Source organism: Microtus ochrogaster, chromosome 10 (assembly GCF_000317375.1).
Source record: "Microtus ochrogaster isolate Prairie Vole_2 chromosome 10, MicOch1.0, whole genome shotgun sequence".
In the NCBI taxonomy this organism is placed as follows: domain Eukaryota; kingdom Metazoa; phylum Chordata; class Mammalia; order Rodentia; family Cricetidae; genus Microtus; species Microtus ochrogaster.
Window position 1 is genome coordinate 36,738,923 of NC_022016.1, and position 13,671 is coordinate 36,752,593.

General features: G+C 40.0%; 1 protein-coding gene across 1 annotated transcript in view; it reads left to right on the top strand.

Moving 5' to 3' along the window:
* Positions 1-13,671, top strand: part of Otc (ornithine carbamoyltransferase) — an 85,375-nt gene that overhangs the window by 39,994 nt on the left and 31,710 nt on the right. The window lies entirely within an intron of this gene.

Below are 13,671 nucleotides of genomic sequence, written 5' to 3' on the forward strand. Positions count from 1 at the left end.
CACACACACACACACACACACACACACACACACACACACACACACACACAATGCTGCATTTCCAGATGCCAGCCCTGGGCCACCCTTAAGAGCAGGCCATTTCGAAGGATTGCCATGTCAAGCCTGGTACATAGCTCTTTCCTGCACAAGGTGTTTCAACCTTGCTACCCAGGAAACAGTATGAGAAGCTTTGGTTGTACACAATGACACCATCGAGAGCCATGTAATCATTTTCTAAACAGTTATTCCGTATTTTATTTCTTTTTCAAAACAGGACAAAGTACTAGAAGATGTACAGGCTCCCTCTCCAGTGGTCACTGATAAAGAAGAAGCTTCTCAGTGACCAAGCAAAATTCAATTTAAAAACTGATTAGAGAACTTAAATTTATCCTATACTATGCAGGGACAGCCTTAAAGTTTTACTCATTTCCCTAATGGAGCCCAGATCATTGAAGGAGAGGAATCCCACAGAATCAAATCTGCTCCATTGCTTCCTTTCCTTTCTTGAAATCTTTCTTAACAACACTCTTCCACCACCGAATGTACCAGAAAACACAAAACATGCCTGTGTACGCTCCATGAAATTCACTTCAGATTTGAAAGTATTTTTAGATTCTCTGGTGTTCTACTGGGGTTAAGAGTTAGGTATTCTATTTTGTTCCTTGCTTTGACATTGTACTTTAAGATGTCACACCAGGAGTGACGCTTAACTATGACTCAAGTCACCAATTCTTTGGAATTTGAAAATCAGACGGAGCTTGGCTACAACAGTGAGACATTATCTCTCCAGTTCCCAGGCTCTGGGTTTCTTCCATAATGACAGCAGTTCATGCCTAATGATCTGAGTGCACTGTTGACAGGGGCATGATGGTTTCACAGTCATTTTCGCTTTAATACAGTAGGTAGTAATGCGACTTCAGGAGCCATGTGCACAAAAGGCTCAATATAAGAAACCAATAGTGTGATGTTGTTCAACTCTGGTCACTTTCACCACGGGTGTAATTTCCTTATGGTAGTGACTGCTCCCATGTTCTGCTGATGGGATGCTAAGAGAGCAGCACCACCCCCTGGATCCATCTTCGGGAGCTGTCATAAAGGTTGGCATAAATGTAGCAGATGACTTTGTTTATTCTTTCACAATTCTAGAGGGTAGAAAACACGTATCCATGTGTCACCAGCATCTTGGTTCCCTTTCTGCTGTCTCCCAGTAGTTCTTCATATTTCTTGGCTTGAAGCTGCATCACTTCTAAGTCAGCCCTCATTTTCTCTCCATATTTTTTCTCTATGTGTTTCTTTGTATCCTCTCTTCTTTTTAAAACATAATATTTTTGTTGATTATTTGGGAATTTCCCACCATGCACCCCAATCACACTTCCCTGGTCCACCCCCACCCTTGTGCCCTCCCCACACACAAGAACGAGGAGGAGGAAGAGAAAGTTGAATTTGTGTTGAGCAGCAACCATTGGCTTTATGATTTCTCCTACTTACTATCATTTTTTCTTAACGAATTTAGTCTTCAAAGACCCTATTTGCAAGCAAGATCACATTCTGAGTTTCTGGGTAGACAGGTGTTTTGAAGGACAGAAGTCAGGCCTTATGGTCACAGAGACACTTACCCTTGCAGCAGCGTGGGAGAATTTCCTATCGGTGCCATGCTGATATTCCAAATGATGAACCAGAGGGAGGGATCTCATTGAGCATGGGAAACAGCTAAGAGAGGAGCGAATCATCATCTTATTGGAAAGAATACTGTAAAAAGATGAAATATTAGTATGAAAGTATTTGTATTGACAAGGTTAATATCAGAAAGGCAAAACATAAATAGCAGAAAGGCTTTTGATAAAGCATTTTCAAAATTGCACCTAACAAGAAATAGGTGTCTAATTAGATACTAATAAATTGCTACGCCCTAGATGATATGTTCAGGACAGATATATGGCCTTGGTTAAATGGTCACAAAACCCAATTTCTTCAAGTTTAAATCCTGCTGTATTTTTTTTAAGGAATGACAGTATAGGGTAAAGAGCAAAGACTTTGAAACAGGGCCAGTTTTAGTCCAGTTCACGGCTTTCCCACACTCTAGCCCTTATGGGTTGCTTCAGTTATTTCTGATTCCCAGTTTACTGGGCTGCAAAATGAAGATAATAATATTTCAGGAGTTTCATGAAGGGTAATGAGTTCATGTTGTAAAGGTCATGGGCACGGAAGGAATTCTTACACTGTTGATTGAAGCAAGTTATGGTTTAACACAATCTCAGGACACTCTATGACTCAGCTCCAGCCATTTCTGTGGTTTCATAGACAGCTTGCAGAGACTCAGTTCTGAAGTTACCAGGGCACATTGTGAGGAGGTCATTCCAAATACTATTACACCTTAAAAATTTTTCACTCTGTAGTCCTCAGACTCAGAATCTAACATTTAAGCCAATACAATCTGGTCATTGGAGGTAATTTCATAACGAAAGGAATATAGGAATTGAATTCATCCCTACTTCTTCAATACCAATTCATTTGAGAAGATTACATTTAGGTTTCCTGAAGCTATATTTTTGGTTCTCTATCAATTTGTATTAATACAGTCCAAAGAGGCCAAGGTTATTTTCACCTGGTTAGAGATGCTAGAGGCCTAGGATATTTTCTTTCCTGGAACATACTCATTAGAGAAGTATTGATCAGTTTACACTGGAGAGACCACGTGTGTGTCCACTGTAGGGTCTGGACTGTTTTGGAATTAAAGGAAGGAAGGAAGGAAGGAAGGAAGGAAGGAAGGAAGGAAGGAAGGAAGGAAGGAAGGAAGGAAAGAAGGAAGGAAAAAAGGAAAGAAGGAAAGAAGGAAGGAAAGAAGGAAGGAAAGAAGGAAGGAAAGAAGGAAGGAAAGAAGGAAGGAAGGGAAGAACTATCCACTTGGAAAATGATTACGAAGTTCTCACTGTTGTCATTACGATCATCATTTTCTCCCACTGTTTCCTAGTCAGCTATTCAAGTGATGTATGTCACTGGTAAAACACCGAAGTCCAAAGGGACACAGTCTGGATGATGGTAGCATAGGAACAAGGGGAGATGTGAATTGCAGGACACTACGAGACTACTTGAATTTGGCCTGACTGTGGCGAGCCCACAAGTATTATACAGTAAATGTGCAGCTGACAGATCTGATGGGCTATCCATGGGAAGTGTAGACGTACACTCCACCTGGAGAACCTGTTTGTGCAGAGCTACGGGCACAGCTGTCCTTTGGATAAGTCACTGTTCATTCTGTAAATGTCTTGTGAAATCATGGCATTTCTCCCTTCTATAGTATCCCAGCAGGGTATAAACCTGACTTTTTTTTGTAGGGCAACTGGATACTCCCCCCCACACACGCACCATGGCATGAAAAGGATTCAGTCAAGCCTTTATACTCATAGGCAAAATCTACATAAAAATAGTCTTCCACAAACTTTATTGACAGGAGTCACCTATAAGAAAGCAGCCTCACACAGGAGGTAGTATGTCTGCTCTACAGCAGACTCAGGAAACTGTGATCTACTGGTCTTCTTCTCTGACCTAACAGGCTACTAACATTTTGTATTTACCCTTTACCTTGGCTTCAACTAACATTGGGTCATAGCCTAGTAAACTAACTGTTTATACAGGAAAAAGGCCTGAGTTGCTAAAACTAGCTTCAGAGAGGAAACTTCTCATGTGGGCACCCTGCTGGAGTCAAAAGCAGGGTCCCCAGAACAGATTCCCTTTAAGTCAAACAGCTAGATGCTAATGCAAATCAAGCCCTCAGGGCAGGCTCCTATAGCTACCAGTGCTGTATTCCCAGCCATAGGGGAACTTCACAGCCACGCCCCCTCTGAGAGGTAAAGTGCCTCCTTGCCATAGCTACCTGTTTCTTGTGACTCTGCAAAAATGCATGCTTGATACCATTGTTTCCTCCTTTGCGACTATTAACTTGTCTGTCTGCCTATATAAACTGAAAGCTTTGTGGAGACCACACCTTACCCTAGCCTTATGCCCCCCTTTTTTACCCTCACCCCTTTGTGCTTTATGCCTGATGCCCTTCTGCCATCTTTTTACCCTTATGCGTTACCCTTCTGTCTGATGCTTTGCCTTTATACCTTATGCCCCTATGCTGCTGCTTCTCCCTTCTCTCATCTTCCCCCAAGAACTAAAGATACATGCGGGGAAAAACGTTCCTAAGTCAGTTTGTTTCACCCCTCAGATCCTGTTCCCAAACCAGTCTTCGCTTGTCATACAACTCTGAAAGAGTGCTGAGGCCGGTACTCAGTAGCTCCAGATATATAACTTTGTAGGGTTCTATCTTGACCTCACTGTGAATATCATAATTTGTGGCCATCCCTATTGCCCCTAAGACATTCTTGTCTCTTGATACATACAGAAAATCCATGAGAGCTGTATTATGGAACTTTATAACCAAACCCAGGCACCTTAGGTACGGGGATGTTACTGATGTTTTCATTTGCTTGTTTGAAGTTAGACTATGTCGGCATGTGGTCAGGTACATTTCAGCTTGATTGCCAGTCACCTTTGTCCTGGTCACATTTAAGAACACCTTCTGTGTTACTCAAGTCTTGCCTCTTCACTTGACCATCAGTAAATCCCCAGTAGATTGTGCCCTGTGCAGTCTTTAATCTATGTATCTCTGTATTCTCAGGGTACCTTGAAGCTAGTTCCCATATACCAGTGTCAGATAGTCCTCAATAATTACTTGAGGGCAGGAAAACTGCTGTGTGGTTGTCCATATCATCAACACCCACATTTTCTCTTACGATCTGCCTCAGAACATGGCTTGTGTTTTTAAAAACGTGTTCACTTTATCCCACAGATTCTGCGCCAGACCTCCCTTGGACCATGGGAGACTTGATTATTTGGTTTTGTTTGGCTCTAAGGGTGTTTGAGTTTATAGTCTTATGTGGAAGCAAAACACATCAAAGAACAATAGAAACCATGTGCTGGAAAGGAGATGTTTAGATCAACCACACTTGGCATGTCTCTTCTATACGACCCCCCCCCCTTTTCAATCTTTAGGGCACTTTTTCTTTTTTTCGTTTTCGTCATATTCCTTTATAAATGGTTGTTAGTTGCACTGTGGGTGTTGTGAATCAAGTTCAGGTCCCCTGCAGAACAAGTGCTCCTAATCTAACCACTGATCACTCTTTCCAGCCCTGGGGCACTCTTCACCTACTGAACAACCTTTTTCCATTTTTCTGTAGTTTGACTTTCTGACTAAGAGCTTATATGCCCTTTCAAATTGACCTTAAATTGATTTTGTTGTATTTTTTTTTCAAGACAGGGTTTCTCTGTGTAGCCTTTATGCCCTGGAACTCACTCTGCAGAGGCAGGCTGGCCTCAAACTGAGAGATCTGCCTGCCTCTGCCTCCCAACTGCTGGAATTAAAGGTCTGCACCACCACTGCCTGACTTATAATTCTTCTATTTTAACATATTTATAAACTCATGGATTTTAATATATTCGAAAGTTGCAATACACACAATTGTTATCCTTATGGATGTACATATTGTCTCATATTTGGAAAATGTGATATGTGTTCCAATTGTCTCATTTTTGAAACAAACCCCATTCATCTTTGATGTCAATACATTCCAGATCATCTCATTTCTTTAACAGGGTCAAGAGTTAGCCATTAATGTAAGAAGCTCTATACCACCTTAGTTATTTTTACAATCATATTAGACAGAAATTTTCTTAATGCCATGGTGAGGCCTTTCATATGGTAAGTGAGGACCCTATCACTAGGTTATATCCCTAGCCTGTCCCTTTCTTCTTGCGACGTAGTTTTGGTGTGTCATTTGGTGGCCTTGAGATCAGTATGTAAACCACATTGGCCTTGAACTTTCAGCAAACTCCCAGCATCACCATATTTTGTGCTGGTATTACAGGCATTACCCACCACCACAGTAGAGTTTTTTTCTTTTGTTGAATGATAATTTTTATAATTGTTTTTAACTTTTTAAAATAATCATATAAACATGTTTTCTGATTATTACAGTAGCACACCTTTTGATTAAAAAAAACACTCCGAGTTATTATTGGCAATGATCCCACCCTCATCTGGAAAGAGTCGGTTACCATTGGTTGTCCTTTACCGTCTTTCCATTGGAAGTTTCCAGCTGGTCCTTCCTTCTGCTGAGCAAAAAGGAACAAGCGATTGTTTGCCTTATCAAACATCTAGACAAAATATGATGGATAAATGTTTTAAGCTGTATTTATCCTTGAAAAATTCCAATATTGGCTATTAAATACCTATGGCATGCTGAAACACACCAGGGGCGTTTTAAATACAAGAAACTCAGATTTTGCCAAAGCTATAATTGTTGGCAGAGGCCTGAAAACATCTGAAAGCTTGCAGGAACCTACTGGAAATCAAGGAGAACTCCATTTCCATTCAATAGAAATGAAGAGAGACCAAATTGAAAACCCTTTATAGAGCCAGGAAGTATTTTTGACTTGCCAGCCTTCCTTCTGTAGCAAGTATAATCAAGATCTTAGTATGTCGAAAGCTGGGGTTTTACATGAGAGAGCTGCATGAAGTCCCCAGCTCTAGCTGCAAGCTTGTCATTGTTTTCCGTGAGAGGCTTTGTTTATATTTTTAAATGGTCTTTATTAGCCTGAAAACATAAAAAGAGTGATTTCTCTATTTCTAGTAACTATAAGCATGAAGAAACCAATGCCACAGACAAAATAATATGCACTAATTACCTAAAAGTGTCTGCAATATCTTTGTTCCCCCAAGTGTTTCTAATGAAAAAACCATTCTGGGAACTGCTTCTCCCAGTTGGTCCACATCATAGCCACATCATTGCATGCAACCTCACCTGCACCTTTTATGGCTAAAGGGGAGTCAAGTGGTGCTTTCGATAAAGTTTTGACATGCGTCCATTTTACGATATTCCTTACACTGTCCTTTGTTTATGATCCAATATATTAACCACACGAATTTATCAAACATTTTCCAATCCTTTAAGTAGAATACAGAATGAATTCCTGCAAATCACTTACTCTCAAAATGTGGTTACCAAAACACAACATAAGCAACCCTTGGGAGCTTGTTAGAAATGCAAACTCTGGGATCTGAAACCAGACCTACTGAATGAGAAAAGAGCTGATGATGCTTTGCAAGCCCTCCTGGTGACTCTGATGTGCATTCAAGTTTGCATTTCTTTAAAATGTGTATGGAAGGGCTGACTGTATAACTCAGTGCTAGTGCACTTGGATAGCATGCACAAGGTCCTAGGTTCTATCCCTAGGACTACAAGAAGAAAAAAGGCCCATACTGCTTATACAATCAAATGTGTAATCATGTAGTAAGGAATCTCAAACATTCCAGTATTGATTGCAAACTTAGTCAAATGCTTTCAACATTTAATCACAGCTTAACCTTTCATATTTCCCAGAATGCTCTAAGCATTTTACAAGGGAAAATGCACAGATAAAGTATCACATTGATTACAGAGTCAACTAATATTTTGATGATAAACAGGTTGTAATGTTATTATTAGTTTCATAGATATTATTTTATTTATTCTTGTATCTTCTTTATTATTCTTTCACAGTCTTGGAATTTAAACATTATTGGGCTGTATGTTCTTTTTTTTTTTTTTTTTTTTTTGGTTTTTCGAGACAGGGTTTCTCTGTGGTTTTGGAGCCTGTCCTGGAACTAGCTCTGTAGACCAGGCTGGTCTCGATCTCACAGAGATCCGCCTACCTCTGCCTCCCGAGTGCTGGGATTAAAGGCATGCGCCACCACCGCCCGGCTGGGCTGTGTGTTCTTTTCCATCCTCTAAGGGTTTAAATAATTTGACCTGGATGGGAAGAAAAAATAATAATCTCAGGAACACAGGGATACAATTTAAGTGAGTTATTAGGCACTTGATTCTGATTGGTTAGTGAGAACTGGTTGCTAAGATCAAGGTGAGTTGCACTCCACCTGTATCTACTGGGCTGTGTATCCTGTTATCACAATAGTTCTCACTTTTGTTGTGAGGTTGTTTGTTTCTTGTTGCTTCTTGAACATACTGTCCCAAATGTCATGGCTTATGCAATTAGAAAACAAACTTCTTATTTTGATAATTTGCTAATTATTACATTGGTAATCAGAAATTTAGAAGCAGTGCCTCCTTCAGGAGGTTCTGGGGAAGATTTGAATTCTTTCTCTTTCCAGCTCCCAGAGGTTGCCCACATCCTTCAGCTCATCCCCAAACCTCTCTCCATTGCATCTTCTTCCATTTCTCAGCTCTTTTCTCTAACTTACAAAGGCCTCTGAGATCCTATTGAGTTCAACCCAGTGGACTCTTCCTTTCTCCAAATCCTTACATTGATTATAGCTGTCTAATTCATTTGATGAAGGTTCTAAGGATTGGAATATGGGCATCTTTGCAACCCATTATTCTGTGGGCCACAGAATCCTTATTACAACATTTCATGTTTATTCTGGAGTTTGCATTTTCTTTCTGACATGACCCATTGGCACAGCTTTGTAATACTCCTCTCCTCTCTCATGTTTAAGTATACACCTTGTTTTTTTTACATTGCATTAGAATTAGTTACGTCATGAAGAGATTTCCCCTTCAGAGAAGCAGGAATGTGAAGTTGAAATTTTAGACGGAAAGCTAACTAATTCTCTTTGGAATAACAGTCCTATCACATTTTTTGGAAGTCACATGACAACTGGTGCTAGGAAACTGCAGGAGACACTGCTGCTTCTCTCTTTTAAAAGGCCACAGATGCTAGAGGGCCTTTTTTGGAACAGTTTCTACTGTTTCAAGGACCAGTTGATGAAAATAACTAAGGCAATTTTTTATGGACTATGCAAATTGAAAATAATAGATATATATGCTTAATATTTAGGAAATATATTTAACAAAAATACCCATAAAATATCTGTCTGAATCATGTATGTATGTATGTAGGTATGCCTACTTGTTTGAATAAATTCAAATGCAGAGATTTTATTCATTTATCTTTCATATTTCTCTTTTATGTTTGTACATTTTCTTCCTGTTAATCCATCTCTTGCAAGTACCATTGCCTTTTACAAATTGAACATGTTTTATGTAATTATTTTTACTGCTCTAAAGAATTATAGATGGAAAATGGAAGCTTCCTTGAGTTGACTCCCTCTTTCTCCACTGTGCCCTTGCCAATTAAAAGGCTCTCTTGCTTCCTGGCAACAATGTGATGTTACAGAACTGTTCTCATTTTCTCCTGCCAAGGACATTGAATTGAATAGCCTCTAATGCTTCCCTTTCTACTTTTTTTAATAGAACAATTTTAAAGACCAATCTTTTTGTGCTAAAGATGTTTGCAGGGATCTAGGGGGAAAACAGCTTCTGTACTGTCACTCATGGTTACTGACTGAGCTGAAATGAAAATTCTTAATATGTGTATAAAATCTTAATCCCTCCAGTCTGTCATATCATGCTGTTGTCCCATTCTCTTTCTCCCTCTCTCCCCCCTCTCTCTCTCTCTCTCTCTCTCTCTCTCTCTCTCTCTCTCTCTCTCTCTGTCGTAACACAAGAAGAACTTTATTAGCACACACCAGGTTCTTTCTGGCATTTGAGTTGCTGTAATGGACCAATAGTGAGAAGTGCATGACCCATTTTGCCTTTACAAATGTTTCTTCTGACCCCGAATTCTTCATAATCTTGAAGAACTATCCCAAATGACGCTTCTTTTGTGCCCTGCACAAGGAATTAGAATGGAAACTTATTTCTGCTTGGTGTATGTGGGGTTGGGTGAGGAGTGTCTTACTATATGCCTAAGGCTGGCCTTGAACCAGTGGTTATCTTCCTATCTCAACCTTCAGAGTGCTATAAGTAAGGTGTGCACCATCATACTTAACTTTGCCCTTCAGTGTTGGTGATGGAACGAGAGCCCATGTATGTTAGTCAAGTGCCTTATTGATTTGCACTCCCAGTTCTTTCTGCCATCTTTTCTATCTTTACATCCCTTTATTGGGGCACCGAACTTGTAGAGCATGTGTTAGCAGACATTTCATGAATTCATTCATACCTTTTCAAAATGGCTCAACATCTGGAATACTGCAGAAGTTGATTTTGCTTTCTGAAGGCTGGTTTGTAGTGTTACTACAAGATTCCATTTCCAGGTTCTTTGTGATCGTACAGTGCAGAGAATTTTCTAGAGTATAATCCTCCTGACATACATTCCCAGTACTTGTCTGCTCCAAATCTAGGGCCATGTCCAGGGCTGTCTTCCTCTCATTTCAGCCACCTAAGTCTTCATACCATATGCATTTTCTCTCCATGCCTGGCTACTCTTCCACACAGGGGTTGTTGTGGTTTGGTTTTGACATATCCCCCACAGGTTCATGGTTTAGTCAGTAGTGCAGAAATGTCCAGAGGTGAGAGGTTTGAGAAGTGATTGAATCATGAGAGCTGTGACATCATCAGTAGATTAACACATTCATTGATGAACATAAACTTCTAGGATAATAGGAGGTGATGAAAATTTAGGAGGTGGTACCTTGGCAAAGCCACCAGGTTTGGGGGCATATGTATACACTTTAAGAAGTCACTCATGTTTAAAGAAGCTTAAAATATGACATATAAATTCAAACATACTTCTGCTGTTGGACCCTAAAGCCCCACCAAGGAGGAGCTCGCCCCAAGAGACACTCTCAGCGTGGTTGATGCAATAGCAAGAGGAATTTTTATTTTGCTGCCGCGGCAGAGGTCTCTCAGCCTTGAGAGGAAAAGGACCCCTGTTTTGCCTATTACAGGCTCTTTTAAAGGAAAAAAAAACACACAATCAGGGAGGGGGTAGTACAGAATCAAAGGGGAGAGTCCAGAAATCATTTGTCAACTATTTTGACTAGTTCATTTAATGGTCAGCTAACTCTAATTGATCAGTGCTATGGCGGTTGCTGGGTTTGTTGAACAAGGGTGAGCACTTGCAGGTCATCTGTAGGTCGTCTCACCCCAGTTCCAGAGTCTGGGTCTATTGAAGAAAGACTACAAAGGGGATGGAAATTACTCGAAGCTCCAGTGCACGCGTGGTTGGTTACCAGGTTCCTGGGTCCCAGGAAGGGAGGTGCAGTAATGCTGAGGTGCCCCAAAGTCTTTCACTGCATCTCTCTTATGAGATTGTAGGTGTCATAAAATAATTCGCTTTAAATGTGGGCTTATTGGTTGGTTATGATTTAGATTTTACTGAGTTGTCTACTTCCTTTGATTTACGTTTCTGCAGTAGAGTTGGAAACTGGCATTCTACTCCGAAGATTTGTATTTTGATTATCAAGAATAGAAAAGCTGGTACAAAATTGTTTTAACATAGCTATTAGAGCCTTTATTATTAAACTTTGGATGGTTAGCTGAAACACCTAAAAATTCAGAAGTCATCCTCTATATTTGGAGAAAGTTCTGTTACTCAACATAGTATAGGTCAACAAAGGCTCAGCTTATCAGATCCAGGGTAGCTGGTTGTTCTAATCAGGAGGCTTTGCTGGAAGTATTTCCTGGTGAATCATTCTATACTCAGAGTACTTGAGATACCCTTTTATTTAAAGTGACTCAGAGAATATTCTCTACCATCTATTATAGGTGCTTACCTCAGAAGCATTTTTTATTCTTGTATTTTTTTCTAACTTGTTATGATTCTAAGAAAAGAATCATTGATTTTTTTAAAAATATGGTAGGCTCAATACTCTTTTTAGCAAGAACCTTAAACTTTAATGTGCAAATTTGGACTTAGAGATCCAGTTACAGTGGGGATGATGCATCAGAAAATCTGGGTGGACTCTGAGATCCCGTGTCGCTGCTAAGTGTCCAGGTTCTGCCAATATCGAAATGAAGAACAATGGGCTAGTTTGGGTTTTCGGCCTTATCTGAAAATTGGCATCTTCTTGGAAATTAAATCAATCAATCAAGCAAACAAACAAACAAAAACTACTGATGTCTAAGTACCATCTCCTAGAGATTCCGATTTTTCTGACATAAGGTATGCTATGTAGAGTGAGCATCAAAAATTTCAAAACCATTCTCAGTGATTTTCGTGCGGAACAGATTTGAAATGCCTTAAGTGCAGCACCAAAAGATAATAGACACCATGTATTTTTAAAAATATTGTATTAATTATTTAATAATTTAATATAATAATATGTTTGATCATACTCACCCCCATTCTTCCCCCAAATCCACCCTACCTCCTGACAAACACCCAACTTTTGTCTTAGTTTTTTAAAAAAATAGCCCAGAGAATCCATTTTGTACTTCTCCTTGGTATAGGGCTGTCCATTGGGGCATGGGTTGAGCTACCAGGAACCACACCTAAAGAAAATTAACCTTTTCTCCCCCAGAAGCCATCAACTGTCCATAGCTCCTCAGTGGTAGGGGCCCATAAACCCCTTCCTATTCCATGCTAGAATGGTGATTGCTTTGCTTGTGGGCAGGTCTTGTTCAGGCAACCCCAGCTGCTGGGAGGTCCTGAGCAAAGTGGTTCCATCATGTCCAGAGGACACTGGGTTACTATGGTATTATCCAACATCTGCTCCTTGTAATATTTCCAACACTTTCCTCTACATTGGTCCCTGAGCCTTGGGAAGCAGGGACATCACCCCAACTACAAAGTGTTTTTTTAGTCACCCATCTCATGCTATACTACAGAATGTGCTTACACAATTTAGAGCTACAGTGCATCTGGATTCCTCTGCTGATGGCCTACTATGGAGAAGCTCCCATCAGCAGCAAAATTTTTTAAAAAAGAATTAAATAATAACATAAATTTCAGACATCTCAATTTACAGACCTTATGGATCACTCCCAACACCTTTTTTTTGTCTTAAAAATGTTCTCTGATTTATTAGGGAAGGCTAACAATACATTGTATTTAATCATTTTAAATACTCAAAGTCAGGGAGTTGGAGATATTTTGCCGATCTCCAGATGTTTTTTTGGAAACTTTGCTGATTCAAAAAAAAATCTGGAAGTCTGGGAATTATAGCTGTGCTCAATCTACCAACATTTCAAAGAATCAAAATGTCTAGGAAATGTTTATATGTGAATCTACTTTCCAATCTTTGATCCTGTGTGCAAGAAATCTTTGGGGGACACTTGAATTTTCTAAGCACCAGAGTTCATTTTGAGTTGTTAGGACAGGTCCACTGTGAAGCAGACTCCAAGATGGAATTAGCCATACAAGACATTTATTAGGGGAAACACCCGCGGAAGAGAATAGAGGTAGAAAGCCTGAAGGGATTGGATGGAGACTTCATACCAGCATGCAGGACTGACTTGCCTATGGGAGAAAGTAAGGAAAAAGATACAGGTAAGAGTAGGAGAAGTCCATGTGGCTTTGCAGCTTTGAAAAAGACTTGACTGGGCGATAAGCATCTCCAGAGAAAAGACTAAATGGTCCAGCACCATTCCCCTCTGCTGAACTAAGTCACTGCGTGGGAACAGCCTATGGAGAAGGTGGCCATGTCCTTGATGCTGCAGGTGCAGACGCTATGACATTCAGAGTCGTTCAGTGGACGGTTTTCTATCTAGCAGGTTATCTTTTGTAGGACAGTCTATGTGTGTTTCCATAGCTGCTATATGGATGCTTTATATTTTATAGAAACAGTGAAATTTTTCCCTGTGGACTAATATAAGAGAAAATTAGCCATGTATCAGGTCACAAATGTTT